Raw genomic sequence first — 13446 nt, 5'->3', positions numbered from 1 at the left:
AGAGAGAGAGAGAGAGAGAGAGAGAGAGAGAGAGAGAGAGAGAGAGAGATGCAAAAGAGAGCGAGATGGGAAAAGATTAAAAGGTCATGCAATAAATGATATGTTTGTGAAAGGAGAAGGGTAGAGGAATACTTAGAAAAGGGATGAGCAGAAGAAAGGTGGAATAGAGTGATCAAATTTAGAATGGGGAATGAGATGAGGGAGAATATGTACTGGGAAGATGAAGAGAAGAGGAGATGCAGGATATGTGAAGGTGAAGTGAAGAGTTGGGAACATGTGTGGGAGAGATGTATGGGGGGAAATGGGAAGGGGAGAAGTTGGAGGAGATATTCAGAAAGGGAGGGGAGAGGAGTAGATGAAAAGGTTGTAGGTGTGGAGAGAGGAGAGAGGAGTTGAGCGAGTGCGCGCACGAGAGAGAGATACGGAGATCTACGTGATAGGTTAGGCTTAAGTAAGTTAGATAGGTAAGTTAGGCTCTACGAGACGGGGAGAGGCGCCCAAGGAGGAGACAAAGGGCGCCTCTTCCAGCTGCGCACTTGTACGGCTTAGAAGGACGGCGCACTCGCGGGTGGGGGGGAGCGACATACCAGAAGTCCCCTCCCCCGGTGTACCCGCGGGTGGGCCGAACCCCCAAGCGGGCCCAGCCGGCGCACCCGGAAGCGAACAAGGAGGGGGAGGGGGGAGCACGTCGCACTTAGCCGGTGCGCAACTTCCCCAGTAACGAGGAGCATAACGAGCGCCTCAGGGGAGTGAGAGAGGCCGCCCCTCTGCACGTGCGGGGGTCGCAGACCCCCCTCTACGAGTTAAGGGACTTCTGACGAGTGAGGCGAGTAGAGGCACAGGGCCACTCCCCCTATAAGACTTTGGTCAGAACCATTGGGGTGGGCCGGGTTCGTACGGGACCCGGTCCTCAGGACTTCGGAAGATCTTCTCCCGGCAAGTTCTAGGGGAGGGGAAGAGTCCCACACTATCCTCCCTGGGCGGAGGTCCCGTCCTCCCTGGGGGTGTGCGTAATGCATTTCCTCTGCCTTACCAAAAGAAAAGATAGGTAAGTATAAGTTAGATTTAGATTTAAAAAGTAGGATGCGGAGGTGTGTATGTGCGCGTGGCGAAGAGAAAAGTTGTATAGACATTGTAACCCCATACCGGGGATCAATAAAGGATATATACATTACATCTGCATCTAAATAATGTAGCACTAAATGGTGCTATTTCTCTGTGCAAAATGTATGGGTACAAACCAGAAGATTTTAAAAGACATTTGGAAGTTCTCTCACTAGCAAAATAACAAACTATTTGTCGGATGAAATGACTGTACGGTTTAAGTTTAAGCAACCCTTTGCTGTGCACTTCTCAACTAGGAAGAAATGGAGGAAAGGAGGACCCATGTTTAAAAAGAGCTCACTCTAATAGTACACAAATTAAGGGAGCGACACGAGCAGAATTGAGTTGGCACCGTCGTGTTAATGCGAGTATAACTGCACAATTAGCGTAACTATTAGCATTAACCCTTTAATAGACATTAACCCTTTTGCTTGAGGCGAACATTCAATTGAAACTTTATTTTCTAATTTAAATTTAATTTCTAATTATTTATTTCCCCTAATTATATAAAAGTAACTTAAAATTTGGCTTTAAAACTGTTTTGGGCTGACCGTGTTTGAGCCCGGACTGCTGGGTCACCCAACAAAGGATGCGTGAGTGCTTTGAATGCGTCGCTTGGGACGTGACGCAGGATGAATAGGACGGAGTCGAAAATACTTCCTGCATATATTAACGAAAAAAACCTTTATTTTGGACGTCCAAAAGTAGCAATGGTTGCACGTGTTCGCTGAAGTTGATTGCATAAATTGTCGACACTTTCTTGATGTGGAGGCGTCGCACAGTATACGTTTTTGGACAAAAATCGCTCGTCAGCATAAAACTCAACTAATCTTAATAAATTTTCTTTTTAAATACGAGGGAAAACTCCAGTAATAACGAGGTATTGCAGAAAATTAGATACTTATAAAGCTAATCTATAAAAAAACATATATAATCAATATGGGATAGACACTCATAAACTTAAAGATCTTGTAACCCAAACATTTAGTTAGAAACTTCAATCCATAAAAATTCTGAAATCCTTGAACGTTGAACTAGAGAATTTCCTCACTTAATCCCAAATCACGAAACCCTCTAACCCCGAAATCTTTCCACTTTCCAACTTTCAGTGCTCAACTTTGACCCTTATGTAGTAATATTCCAATGAGATATTATTGCATAATTGAATCCGTGAATGCATATTATGCCATCATGAGGTTTAATTAATGATTTAACTGCCTTTTGTCCTATTGTTACATTTTATCATTCACCCTAATAACAAAAGTTAAGCCTCTTAACCAACGATAAGATAGCAATCGTTGAAGTTTTTTTTATTTTTTAACTTTTAACTTTTTTATTTTTATAATTTTTTATTTTTTTTATTTTTTTATAATTTTTTATTTTTTTTTATAATTTTTTATTTTTTTTTATTTTTTTTATAATTTTTTATTTTTTTATTTTTTTATAATTTTTTATTTTTTTTTTTTTTATAATTTTATAATTTTTTTTATTATGTATAATTTTATATTTTTTATCTTTTATAATTTTATAATTTTTTTATTTTAAATAACTAATAACTGTAAGATAATTGATATATTAACCATTCCATTCGTACTGATTTCTAGATATTTCATCTTAATTCATATTTATTAAAACTTATATCATAATAACATCTCTTCAGCTTCTTTTGACAATGGCTTCATATTCTTAACTTCTTTTATTCTTAGAGAGCTAATTAAGGGATCTGACGAGATTAACATATAATGTAAAATGTCTTTGTTAGTCATTTTTCTGTTTGACATTCTGCTGTGCTTAGCTTGAACTTTACGAAAAATTTTATTATTACCTTCTGCTGATTCTTCTGATAGCCAACCAAACGATAAGTCAAATGATCTGATAATATCATTTCCATGAATGAGAACTTTATGAAGTGATGGTAGCATTTTGTACTAACCATATAGTTGTTTATAAAGCTCTACTGTTTGGAAGCAATAAATTTTGAACTTATCACAAATAATCATCTTGCCACAAGTTAAAACTTGTAAGATATTATGCAATCTCCGTATCAGTCCTTTATCTAAGTCTGTAAATTTGGATATTTCACTGGCTTGAGCAAAAAAGAAACGAGCAAGGTTACATGTATTTGTTATTATAAACCTTGCTTTACAATATCTACCGGTAATGACAAATTAGATTTCAGGACATTTTTTGTATTCCTTTTTCTTAATTCCTTCAATCGTTTTTCTTCAGTTGTAGTTGCTAAACTTTTTTTAAAATCAAAATTTTATGCTACATGCAATAAATATTCCATGAATTGTAACTAACAATGAAGTGTAGAAAGCCTAAATTTGTAGTTGTCTTCATTACATGAAAGCGATTTCACATAATCGAAATCGTTAATAAATTTAAGCCCAATTCGACAAATATTGCAGCAAGTTGAAGCTTTCTGACCAGTTAGTACATTGCACACCTTTCCATCTATCATTGTGCACTTAAGATCAAAGCTTACTTTGAATGACAGACCAGTTAAATTGAAACAATAAGTTTCAACTTTTTTTAAAAGATCTGTGTAATGTTAGAATTTACTAAGTACATGTGCATTAGTTTCATTAACAAATTCAAATTTGATTATTCAGCAAAAATGAACTGATGATGGTGTTTTACTAGTCGAAATAACATCAGCAGCTTTTAACTGAAGAAAAGCGAAAGAAATTAAAAACACATCATTGTCTGAATGATTAATATATCCTTCATCACAGTTACTTTTCTTATTCAAGTTTCCATCAGCGTAAGCTCCATTTTCAACATCATAACCATTATTCTCTTCATCTTATTTGTCGATATCAGTTGTATCATTTTTATTATATATATATCGTCATCACTCGACATATATTCATCATCAATTGAAGATATCTGATATTGACTCGACCACTTTTTCCACTCGCACTGTCCATTCCCCATTTTCCAACAAGCACTCATTTTTTATTAGACAACTGCTTCAATATATCTATATTGAACTGTAAAAGGATTCTTTTTTCTTGTGTGCTCTAATAGGGATATTAAATGTACACTCGCTCCTGAATCGGATAATTCCATATGTTCTAGAAAACACTTTTCTCTTGTTTGAACTACAATTTTATAAAAAGGAAATGAATTAGTGCCGTAAATTCTTTTATTATAGATTTTCAATTTTTTGCATTTTCTTACTGTCAAGTCTATGTCCATGGTTAGAATATTATTAGTTTTTATTTCTAAATCAGAGTTAGAATCTGCTTCTTTTTTTCCAATGCTTTAATAAACTCTTCCTTACTAGAAGTTGAAGCGAGTTCTTATGCACGCCTATTTTTTGTTCCTTTTGAACTTTCTTCAAATGATAAATGTCCATGATCTTACCGTACAATAGGAGATATAACTGAATCATTATATGTACTAACATTTGACGTACTATTCATTTGGAAATTTCACTACAAAATCCTGTTCTAAAAATTTTTTATACTTAGGAAATATTTCTTATTTCGTGTGACTTGTTTCCACTTCTTGAGATACTGTGGGAGGAAGTTATTTAGTAACTTGCCCTTTATCTGCAATAATTGATGATTAGTGTAAGAATTTGTAGTTTTTATATATTCTACAATTTCATCAATTTTACTTTTTGTTTCGTCTAAATTAGATTTCCAAATCATATTACATAAACTCAAGTTATTAGTTTTATAATGCATCTTAGTACGATGTAAATGAAAATGAATTATGATTGATATTAAAAAGTAAGTTGGACAGACTTAAAAGTACTTTATAAGAAGAAACTTGAATAACTTAAATAATTAAGATTATAGGAGTAATTGAGAAAACTAAAAATATTGGATGTAAAAAATGTTTTATTACAACACAAACTAATAGACAAAATTTTTTCAGAAATATTCAATAATTACAAAACTGCACAAAGAACTTTTGAATACTGCATTATACATTCCTTTACGTACAGTTCAATTTTTGTATTTTAAAGTTCAAAACTATCTTAGATAACTATTTCATAATGAAACACATATAGAAAACGTAGAGAAGGACTTTTATTCATGGAAATCAATGTGGTATTAAGTGAATTGCTAAAATAATTTTTTAATTATACATAAATGGAAAAGTATAATTTCCGCTAATTTATAAGAATCAGACTATAGCATTGAGAGAAGAATACGTTTATTCGCCAAAAGTCAATTCCATGAGAAAATTGGTTAAAAAAGACAAATAATCGAGTAACAATTTTAGTAATAAATTTTTTACATTTTTTAAAACGGTATCATAAATACGAAAGTAATTTCAATTATAGATTAATCAACATGAAAATATAAGTAGACTTGAAAAAAATTCAAAGATCTAGTATTGTAAATACTAGAAAATACATTTTTTATCGATTAGGTTTATAAGTATCCAATTTTCCGCAGTATCTCGTTATTGCTGGAGTTTTCCAGGAGCATGGACATTTATCATTTGAAGAAAGTTCAAAAGGAACAAAAAATAGGCGTGTATAAGAACTCGCTTCAACTTCTAGTAAGGAAGAGTTTATTAAAGCATTGGAAAAAAAAAGCAGATTCTAACTCTGATTTAGAAATAAAAACTAATAATATTCTAACCATGGACATAGACTTGACAGTAAGGAAATGCAAAAAATTGAAAATCTATAATAAAAGAATTTACGGCACTAATTCATTTCCTTTTTATAAAATTGTAGTTCAAACAAGAGAAAAGTGTTTTCTAGAACATATGGAATTATCCGATTCAGGAGCGAGTGTACATTTAATATCCCTATTAGAGCACACAAGAAAAAAGAATCCTTTTACAGTTCAATATAGATATATTGAAGCATATATTGAAGGAGTTTTCCATATTAAAAAAAAATTATTAAAATTGGTTGATTTTTACGAGCAGTTTTTGTCCAAAAACGTACACTGTGCGCCGCAGTAGCGTATCAAACCGGCCATCGAAGAACGAGAGCCCGACGCATAGAGATTGAGACTTGACAAATATTGGAGAAACGAGAGTACGCGACAGAGTCTGCCTTCCTTGAAAAAGCAGCTCCACTAAATAGCCGTTCAATAGATCGGTGCACAGCATATGCTTATTGATTGCGCTTATTGGTTTCAATTTTAATCGTTTAGACGATGTACCAAAGCAAAACAAATATTACACGGCGACTCGGGTTAGAATGTGATAGCTATTGTGCTGTTTACTTAACAACGGCGAAACAATAAGCAAGACTCGCAAGATGTCGCGAAAGTTGGAAACGATAACAGCGAGACGGTTACATATCAAAGCGAGTATATCGAATATTTCAGAAAATCTGTAAAAATCCTTTGGAATATGATCGCGCTTCTTTCAAATTCGAAACAAAAACATTTTAACTTTTTATTTACAACCTTTTAAATTACATTTGTATTGTCGATTTCTTATTTTCGTTAATATAATTTTTGTTAATAGACTCTAGAGATGTTAGCGTGTGCTTATACCCTTATAGAAATATCATACTAAGAATCATTGATAATTACTTATTATCCACTATTTTTAATACTGAAAATAAGTAATTATCAATGATTCTTAGTATGATATTTCTATAAGGGTAGTGAGAATAAATATGTGAAGTTAATCGCGTTGTTACAAAAGTAAGTTTCACTCTGATGAATTGATAATAAACAAATGTTTTAATATATCTACTCGTTCTTATAAAGCTGTATTAATGCAGGGTAAATATGAAGTTTAGGGTACCCACCTCCGATGACCTTGACCTTGACATATCTTATAGAGGTCACCCACCTGAGTGACCTTGTGAAAGTTTTAGCCGTCGCTCGTTGTTCGTTAAAAAGTTATTAATAAAAAAAGTTTCATAAAATGGATGTAATTTTTGGACATCGTATATACAAAAACATCGAATTGGTAGGCTAGGAAAATGCCTGCTACTACCCTGAGTAACATTCAAAAAGTTTTAACTGGCGCTTATTGTTTGTTAAAAAGTTATTCACAAAAAAGGTACATTATTATCAACACAGAATATATTAAGTGTAATATGTAAGCGGTAAACGTGATATTTTCTAAACATTTAGTCTTATAGAGACACGCACCCACGCGCGCGCGTGCGTGCGTACGTGCGTGCGTGCGTGTAAAAAATATTTCTGTCACTCCAATTCATCAATAAAGTATTTGTTCATATATTTCATATATTTTTCCTTTAAAAAAGCAAGAAATCGTGTATTACATTGAAAAATTCATACAAATGCATGTTGAAAATTTGAAAGCTGTGTGATACGTTCAATTGCATACGCATACACACACATACACACTGCTCGCCAGCAAGCGCGCTCGCCCGCCCAATAGGGCGGGCTCGCGGTGAGTGGATATGTATACAGGGTGTCTGACACTCTCCTCCGGGCATTTTGGAGGGACGTAGAACAAGTTGAGGTGAACATAATAGTCCTATACTGTTTTGCGATATTCGCAATAATTATTGAGATATTAATTGTAGAAAACTTGTAAATGATCATGCAGAATATGGTAAATGAGTTATAATAGCGACGACTGCCGTCGTGTACTTATATTTTAGATCAAATTGAACAAAAAAGTCTTCTACCATTTTCCAAATAATCACATAGATTTCTAATTATTAATTAAAGAAGATTAATGCACGATTTCGCGTGATAATACACTGATCTTCTTTAATTAATAATTAAAAATCTATGTGATTATTTGCAAAATGGTAGAGGACTTTTTTGTTCAATTTGATCTAAAGTATAGACGGCAGTCGTCGTTATTATAACTCATTTACCATATCCTGCATGATTCACAAATTTTCTACAATTAATATCTCGATAATTATTGCGAATATCGCAAAACAGTATAGGACTTTTATGTTCACCTCAACATATTCTACGTTCCCACAAAATGCCCGGAGGAGAATGCGAGACACCTTGTATATAATAGGAACAAACGCACCCACCGCGAGCCCGTCCTTGCAGGCGAGTAGTACATGCGTGCGTGCGTGCGTGCGTGCGTGAGTGCGTGCGTGTGTGTGTGTGTGTGTGTGTGTGTGTGTGTGTGTGTGTGTGTGTGTGTGTGTGTGTGTATGGCAGGCATCTTCCAAGCTTACAAATTCGATGTTGTTGTATATACGGTGTCCAAAAATTTTATCCAATCATTTTATGCAACTTTTATTAGTAACTTTTTAATAAACAATGAGCGACGGTTAAAACCTCTTGATTGTTACACTGAGAGAAAAATTTTGTAATATAAAAAAAATATATTTTTTTGAAATCAAATTTGTTGACGAAAATAAATATTTATGTCATTTCAAAAAATATTTTGTAACATAAGACAATTTACGAATTAAATCAAAGAAAACTTTCTATTACTTAAAATCAAATATAAATTTTTTCAAACCAATAACATATGTATTTAAAACTGAAAAAAGTATATATTATAATTTAATAAATCGGTGTTTTTAAAATAAGCAGCTGGAAAAAATAAAATTATTTTTTTACTTTAAATTATTCTAGCTATTTAAAATTAAATACATGATTTGTTTGATATTATTTCATAAAAATAAAAATATATTTTATTGAAATTATAAATACAATATATATTAGATTAAATGTATGTTTTATATTAAATACAATATATATTGGGAGTACAAATAAGTCTCCGCTGTTTGACAAAAGATGGCACCAGTAAGTTATGGTTGAAATTGTCAGATGTGAAACGTCATATCGTAAAGTTGGACATCTGGCAACACTATAACCTTGAAATATTAGCGATTTTGTATCAGCATCACATAATTTTTTCATGCGAAAATGTCGAGTTTTGAGCCGAATAAGCGTCATTTGCGGGAACTTTTGATTTACTTCTTTAATTTGAAGAAATCTGTAGCTGAGGCGCATCGATTGCTTGTAGAAGCATATGGTGAGGCTGCTTTAAGTGAAAGAAGTTGTCGTGAGAGATTTCAAAAGTTTAAAAACGGTGAGTTTGATATCGAAGATAAAGAACGTAACGGAAGGCCAAAAGTGTACGAAGACGCGGAATTGGAAGCATTATTGGAGGAAGATTCGTGCCAAACGCAAGAAGAACTTGCACTTACATTAGGAGTGACTCAACAAGCAATTTCACATTGTTTAAAATCGTTGGGAATGATTCGAGAGCAAGGAAATTGGGTTCCATATGAACTGAAACCGAGAAACGTTGAACGCCGATTTTGCACATGTGAAATGCTGCTTGCCAGGCATAAACGAAAGGGTTTCTTGCATCGTATAGTCACTGGTGATGAGAAATGGATCCACTACGATAACCCAAAGAAGAGGAAATCATGGGGACCACGTGGCCATGCTTCAACATCAACAGCCAAGCCGAATATTCATGGAAAAAAACTCATGTTGTGTATTTGGTGAGATCAGCTTGGTGTCGTGTATTATTAGTTGCTCAAACCGAACGAAACCATTACTGGGGATCTCTACCGAACATAATTGATGAGATTGAGGCGAGCACTCAAGGAAAAACGCGCCCACTACTACTCTAGACACGACAAAATTATTCTCCTGCATGATAATGCTCGTCCACATGTTGCGGCGACGGTCAAAACCTACTTGGAAACACTCAATTGGGAAGTTTTACTCCACCCGCCGTATTCACCAGACATTGCTTCCTCTGACTATCACTTGTTTCAATCGATGACGCACGGCCTATCTGAGCAGCACTTCACATCATATGAAGATACCAAAAATTGGGTCGATTCGTGGATAGCCTCAAAAGATGAAACGTTCTTCCGACGCGGTATCCGTATGCTGCCAGAAATATGGGAAAAAGTAGTGGCTAGCGATGGACAATACTTTGAATAAAACATAAGGTACCGTTCTTTCACAATAAATGCCCAATTGTTTATAAAAAACGGCGGAGACTTATTTGTACTCCCAATAGAATATATAAATTACAAAATAATATTTCTTATATTCTTCTCGATTCGTGAAAATATGTTTTGTATTTATATTGTATTTATATTGTATTTATTTCTATATTGTATTTATTATATTCTATATTTATTGTATTTTATATATTGTATTGAAAATATATTTTCACGAATAGAATATTCGAATAGAATAGAATATTAGAATATAAGAAATATTATTTTGTAATTTATATATTCTATATATCTTATTTAATATAAAACATATATTTGATCTAATATATATATATATATATATATATATATTGTATTTATAATTTCAATAAAATATATTTTTATTTTTATGAAACAATATCAACAAGTTAATCATGTACTTAAATTTAAATAACTAGAATTATTTAAAGAATTGTGTAAAAAAAGAATTGCACTGTTTCCAGCTGCTTATTTTAAAAACACCGATTTATTAAATTATAATATATATTAGGTGTACAACTTTGCTTCCGCCGAATTTTTCCGAAATTCGAGGCTTTATTGTAAAAATCTGGTTATACATTTATGATTCAAAGTATTGTCCATCGTTCACCACTGCTTTCTCCCATCTTTCGGGCAGTGTACGAATCCCACGTCGAAAAAACTGGTCATCTTTTGAGGCGATCCACGAATCGATCCAATTTTTTACTTCTTCATAAGACCGGAAGTGCTGGTCAGCTAGGCCGTGTGCCATTGATCGAAACAAGTGATAGTCAGAGAAAGTAACGTCTGGAGAATACGGCGGGTGGGGTAGGACTTCCCATTTCAACGTTTCCAATTATGTCTTGACTACTTTCGCAACATGGGATCGAGCATTGTCATGCTGCAAAATCACTTTATCGTGTCTCTCGTTGTATTGCGGCCGTTTGTCTTTCAATGCTCGGCTCAAATGCATCAATTGCGTTCGATACCGATCGCCTGTGATTGTTTCAGTCGGTTTTAACAGCTCATAATATACTACGCCGAACTGGTCCCACAAAATACACAGCATGACCTTGGAGCCGTGAATATTCGGTTTGGCCGTCAACGTGGAAGCATAGCCGGGAACTCCCCATGATTTTCTGCGCTTGGGGTTATCGTAATGAACCCATTTTTCGTCCCCAGTCACAATGCGATGCAGAAATCCCTTCCGTCTTTGTCTTTCAAGCAGCTGTTCACAAGCAAACAAACGCCGTTCAACATCTCTCGGCTTCAATTCATACGGCACCCAATTTCCTTGCTTCTGAATCATTCCATCATTCATTTGAGGCGTTTTGAAATGGCTTGTTGAGTCACTCCCAATAATCGTGCCAATTCTTTTTGATTTTGACACGAGTCTTGATCAAGTAATGCTTCTAATTCTGCATCTTCGAAAACCTTCTCTCTTCCACCGCTATGCCGGTCTTCGACGTCAAAATCACCGTTCTTGAAGCGTTAAAACCACTCACGACACGTTCTTTCACTAATAGCGGCCTCACCATAATTTGAGAACATTCGATGAGCCTCAGCCGCAGATTTCTTCATATTGAAGCAGAAAATTAAAACCTCCCGCAAATGACGAGAATTTGGCTCGTAAACTGATATTTTCAATTGAAAATAACTTTATGATGCAGGCACAAATCGACTAATGTTTCTATGGGATTATGTTGACAGATGCCCAAGTTTATTGTATGACGTTTATGATCTATTTATTTCGATCACCACTTACCGCTAAAGCCATCTATAGAAAAACGGCGGAAGCAAAGTTGTACACTTAATACTTTTTTTAGTTTTAAATACATATGTTATTGGTTTGAAAAACTTTATATTTGATTTTACTGCTAGTACTGAAAATCTACAATTAGCGTCATATATACCATAGATTTTCAGTGCTGTTAGGTAAATAACCTTGTGCCTTTCACGCGGCTTTGGCTGCGTTCGCATTGAAAGTTCACGCGTTGTAAGCGTCGTTATATTTTTTTGGAATATAAGTAATAAATATGGAACAATGCTTATAGAAACCGTGTTTCGTTTTTACTACCAATATTGAAGATCTACAATTTGCGTCATATATACTATAGATTTTCAGCATTAGTAGTAAAACCGGAACGCGGCTTCTATATTGAGAAAAAAATTTAGTAGTTTCAAAAAAATAATATTTGAGTCAAAAAAATAATTTTTTTAAATACGTTTAACCAAATTATTTATTTCAATGTAACGTTAAATGCATTAACGTTATTAAATATGTAAGTATCATAGGAACAAAGATAACTTTTTGTTGAAAGTAATACATTTTTTATTGAACTCAAAGAAATATTTATTTATTTCGAATATGTGTAAATATCAATTTAAACAAATGTAGTTTTTAATGTAACGTTTTTTTTGCATATACAACGTGTAGTTTAAAGTAAAGTAAATAACTTCTTCAACTAAAAGCATCATTTTTTTAACGAAACAAATATTTTTTAAAAAGAAAAAATTGTTTTCTTATATAAAATAACAAGTATATACTGTAAATAATATGCTTTTTTAAACAAAATAAATATTTTTTTAAACAAAGAATTTGTTTTTTAAAATCAAATAACAAGTATTTAATACCAACAATATATTTATTAGGAGAAAGAATTGATCTCCTCATTATATGCCGAAAAGAAATAAAACGCTTACAACGCGTGAGTGTCCAAAGTGAACACAACCAAAGACGTGCGAAAGGCACGAGGCTGTTTACCTAACAACAGCAATGCCGCCAGCGCTAACGTAGCGTCTTCGCGTAGAGATGAAGAGTGGAACCGTAATATATTGCGCGCGACAAAAACAAACGAGAGCGTGAGCGAGCCTAACGCTCGCGTGTTCTACATGCTCGTTTATCGCGCGCAGAGCATCATGGTCCCATCGACGTTGTGAGCATAAGTGAATATCTTCTTGAAACTTCTCGACGGCAGGAGAGAGTTATTCGAAGTTATCCTGTAATAGTTTGTTCGAGATTCTCATGTAAAATCGATACAGTGATAAGATACAGTGATCTGATGGATCAAGCATAGAGACGTGAGTATTTAACCTCTCTTTTTCTATCTTACGTAGCGATATAAATATTCCATAGACTTATAGAATAGACTGTGCGATTTCAAAGGAAGCTTAGATGGAAGGACGGATATATGCGTAGAATAAGTTTTGTTGTTTTGTCGTGTAGTTAATAAAAAAGAAAGAAGAGAAGACGCGATATATGCCCGTACTGGTTATTCTCTTTCTTTCTCACCACGATTAGACTAGAAAAGTGTTACTTTACGCATATATCTAACTTTACATCTAGACGTGAATCTTTCCCACGAACCGCGCTATCTATTCTAGAATTTTGTGAAAATTTTTGCCTTCGTAGCAATCTCGCTCTCTCTCTCTCTCTCTCTCTCTCTCTCTCTCTCTCTCTCTCTCTCTCTCTCTCT

The 13446-nt window shown here is 34.1% G+C and overlaps 1 protein-coding gene and 1 long non-coding RNA gene across 12 annotated transcripts in view; one reads left to right on the top strand and one right to left on the bottom strand.

Moving 5' to 3' along the window:
• LOC116850990 (tachykinins-like) overlaps nt 1-13446 on the bottom strand; it is a 395129-nt gene that overhangs the window by 226036 nt on the left and 155647 nt on the right. The window lies entirely within an intron of this gene.
• Nucleotides 12423-13446, top strand: part of LOC116850991 — a 47549-nt gene continuing 46525 nt past the window's right edge. For 2 of the 4 annotated variants that reach the window (XR_004379507.1, XR_004379504.1), the window contains exon 1: nt 12425-13051. This is a non-coding gene — a long non-coding RNA (uncharacterized LOC116850991). Of the gene's footprint in view, nt 13052-13446 lie in introns of all 4 variants that reach the window. The other 2 variants (XR_004379506.1, XR_004379505.1) reach the window with 2 other exon arrangements.

This window comes from Odontomachus brunneus, unplaced genomic scaffold (assembly GCF_010583005.1).
Source record: "Odontomachus brunneus isolate Ranch 3 - 2012 unplaced genomic scaffold, Obru_v1 Obru_scaffold_163, whole genome shotgun sequence".
Lineage (NCBI taxonomy): Eukaryota > Metazoa > Arthropoda > Insecta > Hymenoptera > Formicidae > Odontomachus > Odontomachus brunneus.
The sequence above is the reverse complement of the archived record's forward strand: the minus strand, read 5'-3'. Positions and strand labels throughout refer to the sequence as shown.